Raw genomic sequence first — 15,541 nt, 5'->3', positions numbered from 1 at the left:
CCTTACGCCTTCTTTCTGGAGCATGCATTGCGTTGTGTCATTGATCAAGCCGTCGAGGAGCAGGAGCTGGAAGATGAGGAAGTCGCAATGCTGAATGAATTTCCAGGGGGGCTACTCCATCTGAGACAAGTCAGCAGGAGTCTGAAGAGGAGTCAGAGGAGGATGGTGCCTAGGGGAGGAGGAGGAGCAAGAAGAGCAGGCTTTAAACTTTTCTGGGATCCCTGGTGTTGTCCGTGGATGGGGGCAGGAGACCAAGGACGACATTCTCCTGGGCGATGAGCAGGAGCCAGGCTGCTCCACCGCTTCTAATTTAGTGCAAATGGGCGCCTTTATGCTCCAGTGTTTGAAGAGGGGCCCCCGTATAAAAACAAGGACCAGTAATGTATGGCAACGTACTTAGACCCCCGGTAGAAACACAAAATGGCAGACATGATACCAGCATCACAGAGGGCTGTCAGAATGCAGCATTTCCAGGCCTTGCTTTGAGAGATGCTGCATTCTGCTGTTGCAGGGCGCTGGCAGAGGGATTTACACCCACAGAGAAACAGTTGCGGGTACAAATCCTACCGCGCATGCAAGAAGAGGGTGGTTTTAAGATGTGTTGGTCACTTCGGATATGAGATCATTCTTGCAGCCAACCCATCGACAGCCGCCCTCCGGATCCAGCCTCAGGGAAAGCCTAGACCGAAAGGTGTCCTACTACATCGGGTTAAAGGGATTCTGTCACCTCGTTTTCGATTGTAGAGCTGCAGACATGCACGGCTAGATCGCCGCTAGCATGTCCGCAATATACCGGTCCTATAGGGCTGTGTCCTTTTATTTTGTTTAAAAAAATATTTTTTAGATATGTAAATGAGCCTTGTAAGGTGCCCAAGGGGCTGTACGAACCTTCCTGGTGCCCAGCCATGCCCCCCCCTGTAATGGAGTCCAGCACCGCCTATGTCCTCCGAATCTCCTCCTTTCGTCACAGTTAGATTGCCGTAATCTCACGCATGCGCAGTTCCTTCCCTGAGGATGATGCCAGCACAGGAAAGGAACACTATACCGGCACTGCGCATGAATTTCCTCATGCCAGCCCACACATATCCACCACCACGCAGAACAAAGAATGGTCCCTGTCTTATGTAAATACAGTGGCATAATAGGCCTTTTCTGTCCTGTGAATGCCTAATGTTTGGGGCCTGTACTCCACTGGCCTGCAATAAAATTGTTATCCAATGACCATCTAATATACCTCCAGCCACATAATCACTTGATCTTTTCTGAACGGTGAATGCCTAATTGTAGGGGCCTCTGAGGAATTCAACAACTGTGACGACCACGTGTTATCGAATTTCAACTATTATTTGGTTTTATTTCAAGAGGGGGAATTTCTTTAGCCATGTTTTTAAGCCAATTTTATATTTTAGTTCTTTTAAATATATGTATTTGACATGTATTTGTACTGGCCTGCAGTAAAATTGATATCCAATGAGCATCTAATATACCTTCAGCCACATAATCACTTGATCTTTTCTGTACGGTGAATTGCATAATTTTTGGGGCCTGTAATATACCTGGCCAACAGTAAAATTGTTATACGGTGACCACCTAATATACCTCCTAGCGACATAATCACTTGATGTTTTCTGTCCGGTGAATGCCTTAATGTTTGGGGCCTGTACTCCCGTGGCCTAAAATAAAAGATTTCTAGGCTCCAGCAGGGCACATTTTTGAGAGTTTCCCTTTTAGACGCATAAAAATGGCCCCTGATTAAAATACATATTTTTTGTGGGAATTTTTGCCATTGATCCCCCTCTGGTATGTCACTGTCCATGTTGTGGGACGATTTGTGCACTTCTAGTAAGTATTTGGTGGCTGCAAATATGACTTGAAGGTTTTTCAGGTTCACCTGCCATTGAAGCGAATTGGGCCCGCCGCGAACTTGCAGTTCACGAACATTTAATCGCGTCCGCGAATCGTCCTGGCCGATGTTCGGCCATCACTATTGGTGAACACTCTGGGGTATGCTGAAATACCGAAAGGGAGGGCCGTAAACAGAAAATGATGAACCTTCCCTGTACTGTCTCTTAGCGCGAATATTAAGAATTTTTGCGACTGCTGTCTTATTGGTACATGGTAATATGCGTCCTTCAGATCTACCGTGCACATTAACGCATTCTGACCTATCAATGGAATCGTGGACCCTAAGGACTCCATCTTGAATTTCCTGTATAGGATGTTCTTGTTCAGTTCCTTTAGATTTATTATTGTCTTGGACGTCCCGTCTGGCCACCAAGAACAGGGTGGAGTAGAACTCCTCCTTATCTTGAGATGGGGGAACTTGTGTAATGGCCCCCAGATTTAACATTTCCAGTACACCTTTCCAGAGTCTTTCTCTTAGTAGTACAGATGATGTGGATATGATCACAAATTTATTTGGGGGAAGAGAGGAAAACTAATCTTGTATCCTTTGGCCACTATATCCCATGTATTTGAGGTAATTCCCTCCCACCTGAGATAGGAAACCTCTTAGTCTTCCCCCAATCCTGGAGTCATTGTTTATCACTGGTCTTATTTTGGGGATTAAGGAGGAACCCCCAACCTCGACCACTTTTTGGGTAGCTCCACCAACCCGTTTTTTCCTTTTCCCCTGCAGGGTCTGTCTCTACCCTCATAGGGACGAAAGGAAAACATTTTCCTCTGAGGTTTCTCTTCAGGAAATCCTTTATTCTTATCCGTCGCTTTTTCCAGGATTTTGTCTAGAACTGGCCCAAAGACATATTCCCCAGAAAAAGCGATAGGAACAGAGCTTAATTTTTGAAGCCTTGTCGCCTGACCATGACTTCATCCATAAAGTCCTTCTAGCGGAATTAGAAAGTGCTGCCTCCTTGGCAGCAAACCTAACTGTCTCAGCCGACACATCTGCTAAGAAAGCTGTGGCAGATCTAAGTAGGGGTAAGGAATCTATTATTGCCTCTCTCTGGGTTTTATTTTTAAATGACTTTCTAATTTGCTTAACCACACGTACATAGATCAGGCCACCGAAGTTGCCGTAATAGCTGCTTCCCACGCCTTATGCAGGAGACTATCCGTCTTTCTTTCCATCGGGTCCCGCAGCTGGGAAGAATCTTCAAATGGTAGGGAGGTCTTTTTTGTTTACCTTTGCTACCTGCACATCTATCTTAGGAATATCGTCGAACAATTTTGATTCGGAGGGATCAAAATACCCAGGCGTTTTTCTGGTTCAGACCATTCGTCCAGAATAATCTCCTTTATATTCTCATTTATGGGGAACACCTTTGACCTTTTAGTTCTTAACCCCCTGAACATTTCTTCCTGTATGGAATGTGGTTTCTGGACATCTTCAATTCCCATTGTGGCCCTTACTGCTTTCAGTAGGTCTGCCATCTCTTCAGACGAGAAGTAACATTTTTTTGCGTCCTCTACAATCTCCCCTTCTGAAAGAGGGTTGTCGTCCTCCCTCCGCCTTGAAGGCTCGGCTTCGTCTATTTCGTCCTCGGATTCAGAGGAGGAAGGGACCGCCATTTTTTGTCTCTGTGGAGGAAGAGGACCCGGACTGACGTCTTGAACTCAGGGAGGATTTAACTTCATGGATTAGTGTTTTAAGTTCCTCCATTATAGATGGTTGTCCCTCTCTCACAACGTCTGAAATACATTCCTTGCACAATTTTTTGAATAATGCTCAGGAAGTTTTTTGAAGCACGAGAAGCACTTAACACTCTTTTTGGGTCTTTTTTGCGCCTCTTTAGCAGCCTATTTGAGAAGAGAGGAACAATCAGCATATATACCCCTCTGATTAGCAGAGTGTATACTCTAAGAGCATATTCTCTTATGTAAACTCCAATTCTATAATTATTATGCAAATAGTGTTCCCCCATGTGGGGACTTACTGTCACTGATGCAGGAGTGTCCAGCTCTCTAGGCTGCTCAGGGGCCTCAGACCTCAGATCAGAATCAACCATGGCTTCCTGCATTTTTTTATTTGCTGCCGGTGAAACACACTTCCGTGATGCCCACTGCGTCATTGTGTCACCGGAAGTGACAGCAGATGCCGCCGATTACGTGGGGGACTCCAGCTCACGTCTTCTTAGCCCACCAGGGGAAAGGGAGACGCGCGCGCAACCAGCGCCGGACACAGGCATCCAATGCACGGATGCGAGGTCCGCATTCGCTCCCCTGTCCAGCTTTGGACTCATACCGGTTCTTCACAGCGATTCCTAGATCAAGGCAGGATCCAGCCAACGATGAATCCACGCTGCACAGGTATATGAAATCCAGCTTCACCTCCCTGACGACCAGAAAGGCCTTTCTTTGACCTGTCCACTATTGGGGCAGGAAAACACTGAAGAGGGTGGGGGCCAGGGGCAATTTAACATTTCTCTGTTTTCCTGCCACTACAGGGGTCAATCTCTTATCTTGCCGTAATGGTGGTGAAATGGGAAAAAAAAGATTTGTTACCACAAAGCGAGAGAAAATTTGTATTTGTGAAAATTTCATTTTCCTGAAATTTTGATCAAAGTCAATTAGTTTTGCTTCAATTTGCTTAACACTAATCACTACAACTCCCTGCTTATCAGTGTTTATACCAAAAGCACAGCGCAGAACACAGGAGAGGTGAGAACTCATTATCTATCACCACTAGAACACCCTGCTTATCACTGTTTATAGTAAAAAGACAGGAGAAGTGTGAACTGATTACGATTATATTATATGATTATTATTACTACCTTCCAAAAGCCACTGTATTTTTTTTTTACAAACGCTGCATGGCTAGATTTATCGCATGCATCATTCAGGGAGCATGTGTTATTTCTCCCAAACACAAAGCAGCCACAATGTTCCTGCAATTGTCTCTGACCACCTTGCCCAGTTGGAGTTAGGTGAGGAGACAGTCAGCGCGGTTGTTTGCTGCTTGATGCACTTTAGAAAGTATTTGGCTATGTGGCTACTATCACTCATGGAGTTTAGCTCTAAAACAGCATGGCAACGCTTCACAAGATAGGAAGAAGGGGGAGTGGGAGCGATGTTCTGCCCTGCTTCTGTTTGGGACAGGAGGATATCCATGGAGGAGGCCGATAAGTGCCTGTTGTCGGAACAAACGTGGAGGTGTCAATAGGACCTGGTCTTCTTGCTACAGTGCTGCCTCGCTGCAAAAAACATTGATCTAATGAGCTGTGAAAGACATGAACTGTTTCAGTCCATAACCGCTGCTCCAGGTGTCCATTGTGTGCACCTTGCCGCACAGCTAGAATTGCAAGGAGTGGCCTACATTCGCCACCACTTGAGAATGCCAGCTAGATAACTTCTAGTGAGGCTGAGCACATGCCATTAGCCCCCTAAAGGCAACATAATCCACAAAGTGGTATCAAAGAGATTTCACCACCAGCAACTTGTGCAAGCAGTGTTGTTTCTTGGCCACACATTTCATAGTCTGAGCAGGAGAAGCAGTAACTGATGATGACTTGGACACAGTACTGCACGTGGATGCCGTCTGGCTGCCACAAAGGAGACTGGGAGAAGGAGGAATCTCTTGTTGTGGTAGCTGGCAGACACCTCTGTCACTCCCATGGCTTATTTTAATCTGGCAGATCTTGCACAGGGCATGGCTTTTGTTTTCCAGCACCGTAGAGAAAAACTGCCAGACAGGAGATACTTGCACACTCCACACAGAGCTAGCTGCAGTCAATCTTGTTTTAGGTCTGGCACGTTTTCAGCCTGTGACCACAGTATCATCAGCTTCACCAGTTCCCAAGCTGACAATACTAGAAGCAGATCTGGCCCTGGCAAGTTTTTTAGAAGTTCTAACTGTATGTTGCCTTCACTCTGTATTGCTGCCACGACCACCTCTTCCTCTGATGTTACCTTCTTCTCAGCTCCCTGATCTAGCTCCCTGATCCTGTCCAACACACAATCATTGTAATAGTCCTCATCCTCCCCGCCATGAAAACTGTGATATGTCATCATGGGTTTCCTAGCCCCCTCCAGATTCCCTGCTTTATACTTGCCTTGAGTTCCACTGCTGCTACCACTGCCCTACCACCACCAGTGCAGCTACAGGTGCCACTACTCCTACCACCACAAGCACAGCTATGCATGGGGTGCCCCTCCTGTCCCGAATCTCCTGCTCATGGTAGTCTAAACGCTGAGCCATCCAGTCCACAATTCTATCCTCTGTGTCCTCAATAATATTAGGAGCCAGGGAGAACTGTGGCCAACTACACTACTCCTGGCAGGTACAGTGGGGCAAAAAAGTATTTAGTCAGCCACCAATTGTGCAAGTTCTCCCACTTAAAAAAATGAGAGAGGTCTGTATTTTAATCATAGGTACACTTCAACTATAAGAGACAGAATGGGGGGGGGGGGGGAAGAATACAGGAAATCACATTGTAGGATTTCTAAAGAATTAATTGGTAAATTCCTTGGTAAAATAAGTATTTGGTCACCTACAAACAAGCAAGATTTCTGGCTCTCACAGACCTTTAACTTCTTCTTTAAGAGGCTCCTCTGTCCTCTACTCGTTACCTGTATTAATGGCACCTGTTTGAACTTGTTATCAGTATAAAAGACAAAGGTCCACAACCTCAAACAGTCACACTCCAAACTCCACTATGGCCAAGACCAAAGAGCTGTCGAAGGACACCAGAAACAAAATTGTAGACCTACACCAGGCTGGGAAGAATGAATCTGCAATAGGCAAGCAGCTTGGTGTGAAGAAATCAACTGTGGGTGCAATTATTAGAAAATGGAAGACATACAAGACCACTGATAATCTCCCTCGATCTGGGGCTCCACGTGAGGTCAAAATGATCACAAGAACAGTGAGCAAATATCCCAGAACCACACTGGGGGACCTAGTGAATGACCTGCAGAGAGCTGGGACCAAAGTAAGAAAGGCTACCATCAGTAACACTCTACGCCACCAGTGACTCAAATACTGCAGTGCCAGATGTGTCCCCCTGCTTAAGCCAGCACATGTCCGGGCCTGTCTGAAGTTTGCTAGAGAGCATTTGGATGATCCAGAAGACTATTGGAAGAATGTCATATGGTCAGATGAAACCAAAGTAGAACTTTTTGGTAAAAACTCAACTAGTCATGTTTGGAGGAGAAAGAATGCTGACTTGCATCCAAAGAACACCATACCTACTGTGAAGCATGAGGGTGGAAACATCATGCTTTAGGGCTGTTTTTCTGCAAAGGGACCAGGACGACTGATCTGTGTAAAAGGAAAGAATGAATGGGGACGTGTATCGTGAGATTTTGAGTGAAAACCTCCTTCCATCAGCAAGGGCATTAAAGATGAAACGTGGCTGGGTCTTTCAGCATGACAATGATTCCAAACACACCGCCCGGGCAACGAAGGAGTGGCTTCGTAAGAAGCATTTCAAGGTCCTGGAGTGGCCTAGCCAGTATCCAGATCTCAATCCCATAGAAAACCTTTGGAGAGAGTTGAAAGTCTGTGTTGCCTAGCGACAGCCCCAAAACATCACTGCTCTAGAGGAGATCTGCATGGAGGAATGGGCCAAAATACCAGCAGCAGTGTGTGAAAACCTTGTGAAGACTTACAGAAAACGTTTGACCTCTGTCATTGCCAAAAAAGGGTATATAACAAAGTATTGAGATGAACTTTTGTTATTGACCAAATACTTATTTTCCACAATAATTTGCTAATAAATTCTTTAAAAATCAGACAATGTGATTTTATGGATTTTTTTTTTCTCATTCTGTCTCTCATAGTTGAAGTGTACCTATGATGAAAATTACAGGCCTCTCTCATATTTTTAAGTGGGAGAACTAGCACAATTGGTGGCTGACTAAATACTTTTTTGCCCCACTGTATTGATACTGCTGGTACTACATACATTCTGACTCTGGGAGGACGAGGCATGGGTCTTTCGTTTTGGACTCTTCCTTTTCTCAGACATTTTATTATGAGATGAAATGAAGAAAAACGGTTCCGGCACTGCAATTTCTTCTCAATAAAATCTTAATACTATAACAGTATCAAAATGCGGACAAGTTCATAAACAAGCAACTGTTTACGCGTTTCGGAGAACCTCTCCTTAGTCGTAACAATGTTGTCTGTGGGTTTGAGAAACTTAAAGACCCATGTACCCTTCCCTATCAAGTATGTGGTGGTAACATGACATCACAACTTAATCACCCCACAGACACACACCTGTAGTCTCATACTTAGTGAACATGTTAATTTAATTTAAAATATCCCGAACACGATGGATTCCACATAACCCTGAGCTGGGTATAATTACATCTCCATGGCTAACAATAAGCCTATAGGCATTAGAAGCCCAGCTCAAGGTGAAAGAAAACACATCATGTGAATTGGGGCAAATACAATACATCACTTAAAAGAAAAAAACAAGACAGTAGAAAACTCTACATACAAAAAATGTCATGGCCACATGCATATTATTATTAGTATACATGTCATATCCCCAGCTTTAGGATTGTATTGAGAAACAGAAGTAAGAAGACTGTAGTCTTGATATAATATCCCCAGCCTCGGGACAAACTTGAAAAACAGGCACAAGAAAGTATTGGTAAAAATACATTAATTCCTTTCTTTGATTAAGACCCGTTGGTCCCCTCGTATTTAGTCAAAAAATCCAGTATGCCTCTCTTAAAAGAATTTTCCTCCGATGATCTCCTCCCCTTAGGGGCACTGTTACTTTCTCAACTGCAAATGCACGGAGGGATCCCGTCCTACGATTGTGTGAGTGGATAAAATGTTTGGCCGCATTTGATGTATTAAGAATCAATGGATTTGAAACATAATTTAAATGTTCCAATATTCTATTTTTGAACTTCCGTGTAGTGCTGCCAACATACATCAGATCACACTCCACACACTGGATGACATAGACAACCCCCGTGCTATTGCAGTTGATGTTTTTATGGGAAAAGTCAAGATGATGTTCATGTTCAAGCTGACAATCCGGGCACAACTATGGTTGACCATTTGTAGTATTGCATGGTCCCGGCCTAAGACCTCTCAGAAAAGATCTGCAACAGTTGACAGAGAAGGCCACCTTAAAAGTTTATACAGGCAGAAAATAGTGAGAAGATCCAGACAACATGTAACGTCTAAGGTCAGCCGTAATCCTGCCATCTTCACCTTTCGCATTATACAAGGTTAAGACATATAATACTGGTAGATAAAACAAGGCTGAAGACAAGTGCAGCGTCCCACATATGTGTGTAAAGGGGACACTTCAAACATCTTATTTTATATACATGTGTTTATTAGCATTTTATGGTATTCTCTATTATCTGGCTGGCATTCTTACATCCATTCGCCCCTAGGTGGTGCTGGCACCACATAATATATATAGTGGGGAGCAGAATGTAGAGAGAGAGATGAGTTAGTTGGAGTTGAAGTTGGAGTGTGAAAGAAGAGAAGAAAGTTCATGGAGGAGAGAGACAGGCTAAAGTCACCATGTAGCTGTGTTCCTTTCCTCTGCGCCCTGATTAAGCCTGGAGAAGATAACTACAGAAACCAAGCACCAGAAAGTGAGTCTATACACCAAGATGCAGAGAGACTAGTGAGGGTAACAGCTAAACTTGGCTTATGGACCTCATCAGCACAAGTGACCAGGAGTAGCTTTCCGAGTACCTGGACACAAATGGATAATTGATGCGCAGAATTGTCTTTATCACTAACTAAACCTTCCGGGTAGTAGTGAAAACCAAAAACCTTTCTAGAAGAGTTTCCTGCCAAAGAATAAAGCAGATGTGTTTGCCTGCCGTGGAGGGAACGCCCTTAAAGGATAACCCCTAAATAAATAGATAATAGCATCTTTAGTGCCAGAGTGCTATAAAGAGTGAACTTAGGATTACCACCAGGATCCTTGCCTGTAAAGTATAAGCATTAGAAGAATCCCTCCATTGACAACTGCCATTACCTGATAATAGCATTACCAGTGAACTTATTATTATTTGTGCTATACAAAAAGCTTTCCATTGATGAACTGTACCAACTGTCCAGAGACTATTGATTCTTCAGTAAATGTTCAACTGGTTTACAACAACTGACTCCTCATTCTTACTACTACTATCAACCTTTGCACCTAACGGTGTTGGCGTCACAAACCAGGGGCCCAGCCACAAAGGCACCTAACACCAATTACCATCAAGGGCACCTCAACTTCCATCTTGCTGGTGTATCCTTCAACCGAGAGTGCCCCGGAGGATTTTGTGCTGTCTTCCAATCCACTTTACGCCAGCCCAGGGAGGCATCTGCTAACCGTGAGTACATGAACTATTGCTCCAATCGGCCCACCGTGAGCCTCACGCGTTTTCCCCTGTGGTTTGGTATGCTACACAAGATCTTCACAGTCTTCTACAGATCATAGGGGACATTTCATGAGACCTTATCTCCAGCTACCTGATCATCCTGTGGGACATTGTGATGTTCTTCTGAACCATCCTGTAGAAGAAGAGGACTGGGACATCTCTCAGGTGTTGTTATCTCTTCCTTATCTGTAGGAAACACATCCAGTGACTGAATTCATTCCTTACATACAGATAATGAGAGGACATGTGTATTTAGTCATGTCTATTACCTGGTGATGTGAGAGGCTGGTGATCCTTTATCATGATGCCCTTATATCCATCTACCTGATCATCCTGTGGGACATTGTGATGTTCTTCTGAACCATCCTGTGGAAGAAGAGGACTGGGACATCTCTCTGGTGTTGTTAGCTCTTCCTTATCTGTAGGAAATACATCCAGTGACTGAATTCATTCCTTAGATACAGATAATGAGAGGATATGTGTATTCAGGGCCGTCTTTAACGCGGGACAAAAGGGGCAGCTGCCCCGGGCCCAGTTGCTCCAGGCAGCTGGCCACTGCACACAAATTATTTTTCGCCCCATAAGACGCATTTCTTCCCCCAAAAGTGGGGGGGGGGAATGCCCCTGCGTCATATAGGGTGAATATTAATCAGCGCTTCCATTATGGAAGCGCCGATTAGTACCGGAGGACCAGGAAGCGGTGAAAGCTCTATCCTCACCGCTTCCTGGTCCTCGGCTGTCGGCTGTGCACAGCCGACATCCGAGGACCAGGAAGAAGAGAGAGAGCGCTGGTGGCGAGGAGCGGCAGCGTCCAGGAGCAGGAGAGGTAAGCTGGGGGCTAATACATGAGGCTGGGGGGCTGATACATGAGGCTGGGGGACTGATACATGAGGCTGGGGGACTGATACGAGGTCTGATTAACATTGGGGGTCTGAATGGTGGTCTGACCTGAGGTGTAATGGAAAATATTTATTTCTTATTGTCCTCCTCTAAAACCTAGGTGCGTCTTATGAGTCAGTGCATATTATAGGGCAAAAAATATGCTCCTCCTCCCGACCTCCCCTGCCCTTTGCGTACGCCGTGCGTCGTGACATCACACGGAGGCACTGTAACACTAGGGTGAGCCGAGCCCTGGTCTCCTTCCTTAATTGCAGAGCAGTGCCCACTTCCAGCCCTGAGTCCAGCTGCCCAGAGCTCTGATCCCGAGCCTGCTGGAGTCTTCAGAACTGTAAGTATTTACAGTAATTCACTATAAGCTATAATATATAAATTAGTTTTTTGTGTGTGTGTGTGTTGTGGTGAAGGGCGCGATTGCAGGCTAGGGTGTGGGAAGGCGGGATCCAGGGGCCCCAAGCAAATTCTTGCCTACGGTCCAATCAATATTAAATATGGCCCTGTGTGTATTTAGTCATGTCTATTACCTGGTGATGTGAGAGGCCGGTGATCCTCCATCATGATGTCCTTATATCCATCTATCTGATCATCCTGTGGGACATAGTGACTTTCTTCTAACCCATCCTGTGGAAGAAGAGGACTAGGACATCTCTCGGGTGTTGTTCTCTCTTCCTTAACTGTAGGTGTTGCAAAATCAGGATTAGATTAGATGGTCAGCCATGTTGTCTTAGGTATACATCTTGGGGCACATTTATTAAGACCGGTGTTTTAGGCACAGGTCTTAAAGCCCTAAGCTGGCTGTGGTTCCTCCCAAGTTATGAAGAGGTGCAGGCTTCTCCATAACTTCAGGGCTTCTAGCACCAGTTCTAAATGTAAGACAGCTTCCAAGTTGTCTTACATTTAGACCCTTTTCTACACCTGAAACATTTGTAGAAAATGGTAAACGAGACAGGCCTGCCAGCCCGTTCCCTTCCCCGCCCACCGACAATTGTAGACCTGCCGCCCCCCACACTGCACCGACATCTGTGCCTGAAATACGTCTAATTTAGGGTTATCTCAGAATAGTAAAGGACCTTCGCTTAGGAGCTTCGCTAAAGAGTTAAATCACCATTTTGAAGTGAATACCGAGTACTTTTAGAGCCTCATCTCCTAGGAAACCTGTAATCCACTAGCAGGCAATGCATTACAATACAGATGTATTGTAAAGCTTTGCAGAGGGGATCAGACCCCCAAAAGTTGAAGTCCCAGTGTGGGACAGAAATAAAGTTTAAAAAAAGTGTTTTTAATAAATTTAAAAAAAAGTTTCAAGTAAAAAAAAAAAAAAAAAAAAAAAAAAAAAGGGACCATAAACACCATAAAAGCCATTTATGTCACCTGAAGTGCAACATCAAGCGATCAAAAAGGCGTATGCCGCCCCAAATAGTACCAATCTAACCATCACCCAATCACCTAAAAAATGAGTCACTACATAAGACAATCGCCCAAAAAATTTAAAAAACTATGGCTCTCAGACTATGGAGACACTAAAACATGATATTTTTTTGTTTCAAAAATGCTTTTACTGTGTTAAATGTTAAAAAAAAAAAAAAAAAAAGTAGACATATTAGGTATTGCCACGTCCGTATCGACCGGCTCTATAAAAATATCACATGACCTAACCACTCAGATGAACACCGTGAAAATAAAAAAAGTGTCAAAAAAGTAATTTTTTTTGTTATCTTACATCACAAAAAGTGTAATAGCAAGCGATTAAAAAGTCATAACCAGAACCAATCAAACCATCATCTCATACCAAAAAAAAATGACCCCCTACATAAGACAGTCGCCCCAAAAAAATATATATATATGGCTTTCAGAATATGGAGACAATAAAAAAGTTTTTTTTCAAAAATGCTTTATTATGTAAAACTGAAACAAACAACAACAAAAAAGTCATATTTGGTATTGTCGCGTCCATAACAACCTGCTCATGAAAATATCACATGATCTAACCTGTCAGATAAACGTTGTAAATAACAAAAAATAAAAACAGTGCCAAAACAGCTATTTTTTTGTTACCTTGCCTCACAAAAAGTGTAATATAGAGCAACCAAAAATCATATGTATCCTAAAATAGTACCAACAAAACTGCTACCTTATGCCGTAGAGTCCAAAATGGGGTCACTTTTTTGGAGTTTCTACTCTAGGGGTGCATCAGGGGGGCTTCAAATGGGATATGGCAAGTTAAAATTATCCCAGTGAAATCTGCCTTCCAAATACCATATGGCGTTCCTTTCCTTCTGCGCCCTGCCGTGTGCCCGTACAGCAGTTTACGACCACATATGGGGCGTTTCTGTAAACTACAGAATCAAAGCCATAAATATAGAATTTTGTTTTGTGTTAATCCTTGCTTTGTTAGTGGTGATTTTTTTTTTTACATTTCATCTCCATTTTCCATTAATTCTTGTGGAACACCTAAAGGGTTAACAAAGTTTGTAAAATCAGTTTTGAATACCTTGAGGGGTATAGTTTCTAAAATGGGGTAATTTTGGGGGGGTTTCTATTATATAAGCCTCACAAAGTGACTTCAGACCTGAACTAGTCTTTAAACAGTGGGTTTTGGAAATTTTCAGAAGAATTTCAAGATTTGCTTCTAAACTTCTAAGCCTTCTAACATCCCCAAAAAAATAAAATGGCATTCACAAAATCATCCAAACATGAAGTAGACATATGGGAAATGTAAAGTAATAACTATTATATGAGATATCACTATCTGTTTTAAAAGCAGATAAATTAAAATTTGGAGCGCTGCAAATTTTTCCCAATTTTTTTTAAATTTGGCATTTTTTTAATAAATGGCTTGGATAAGTAAAAGTGTTTTAAAGTTATCACCACATAAAGTGACATGTCAGATTTGCAAAATTCAGTCTGGTCCTTAAAGGGAAAAGTCACCGGGATTTTGTGTATAGAACTGAGGACATGGGTTGCTAGATGGCCGCTAGCACATCCGCAATACCCAGTCCCCATAGCTCTGTGTGCTTTTATTGTGTAAAAAAATAATAATGATTTGATAGATATGCTAATTAACCGGAGATGAGTCTTGTTCCTGACTCATCTCACATACAGGACTCATCTCCCGTTAATTAGCATATGTATCAAATGGGGTTTTTTTTACACAATAAAAGCACACAAAGCTATGGGGACTGGGTATTGCCGATGTGCTAGCGGCCATCTAGCAACCCATGTCCTCAGCTCTATACACATAATCCCAGCGACAGGTTCCCTTTAAGGTGAAAAATGGCTCGGTCCTTAAAGGGATTTTCTCATCTCAGACAATGGGGGCATATCACTAGGATATGCTCCCATTGTCTTATAGGTGCGGGTCCCACTACCCTCTATTCATTTCTATGGAGCGCCGAAAATAGCCGAGCGCCGACTCGGCTATTGCCGTCTGCCCCGTAGAAATGAATGGCAGCATGGGCCGTGCATGCGCAAAACACTCCCATTCCCTTCTATGGGAGAGGCAGGGAATTAGTGCTTGGTGGTGGACGGAAGCTGGGAAATCTGGGGTCTTCCGGCCACAGTGCTCCTCGCTCTGTGACCCGCACCCATCAGACAATAGGGGCATATCCTAGCGATATGTCCCCATTGTCTAAGATGGGAATAGCCCTTTAAGCGGTTAAAACTAACCATTTGTATGTTTATGATCAGGATCGATCCTTGGTGTTGGACCGGTGATAAGTGAAAGAGACAATCTTGTCTTTATGGACCATGGGGCTCTTTGGAGAGAACAATGGAGATTGGTACTTGAATTGGAGATGATTAATGGAAGGCCCCAGGAACAAATTATTTATGCAACAAGAGATCGTGAGAAGGAACTTTTATCCAATTAGCAGTTGTTGTCGGTGTAACTTGTGTAGATCTATGGTTACGTATGATAATGATGGAATCTGTGTGTAAACCACTGAAGTCTACGTACAGCGACACACTGCGGAAAACTGGAATTAAAATATTAATTATTCCTTTGTTCTCTGAGGTATAAAGGACGGTGTCCAGGACTTATAACAGAGCGCTGCCTTTTACCACGGCTGTAATTCACTTCCATTTACCTCTTATGCCATAATCTGCCTACATTTTACATTGACTTCAATGGTGTCTTGCAGAAATTTTAAGGCTGGTTTCACACGGGCGTTGCGGGAAAAGGTGCGGGTGTGTTGCGGGAACATGCACGATTTATCCGTGCGAGTGCAAAACATTGTAATGCGTTTTGCATGGGGGTGAGAAAAATCGGCATGTTTGATACCCAAACCCGAACTTCTTCACAGAAGTTCGGGTTTGGGTTAGGTGTTCTGTA

This window comes from Bufo gargarizans, chromosome 6 (genome assembly GCF_014858855.1).
Source record: "Bufo gargarizans isolate SCDJY-AF-19 chromosome 6, ASM1485885v1, whole genome shotgun sequence".
In the NCBI taxonomy this organism is placed as follows: domain Eukaryota; kingdom Metazoa; phylum Chordata; class Amphibia; order Anura; family Bufonidae; genus Bufo; species Bufo gargarizans.
Note: the sequence above shows the minus strand (reverse complement) of the source record.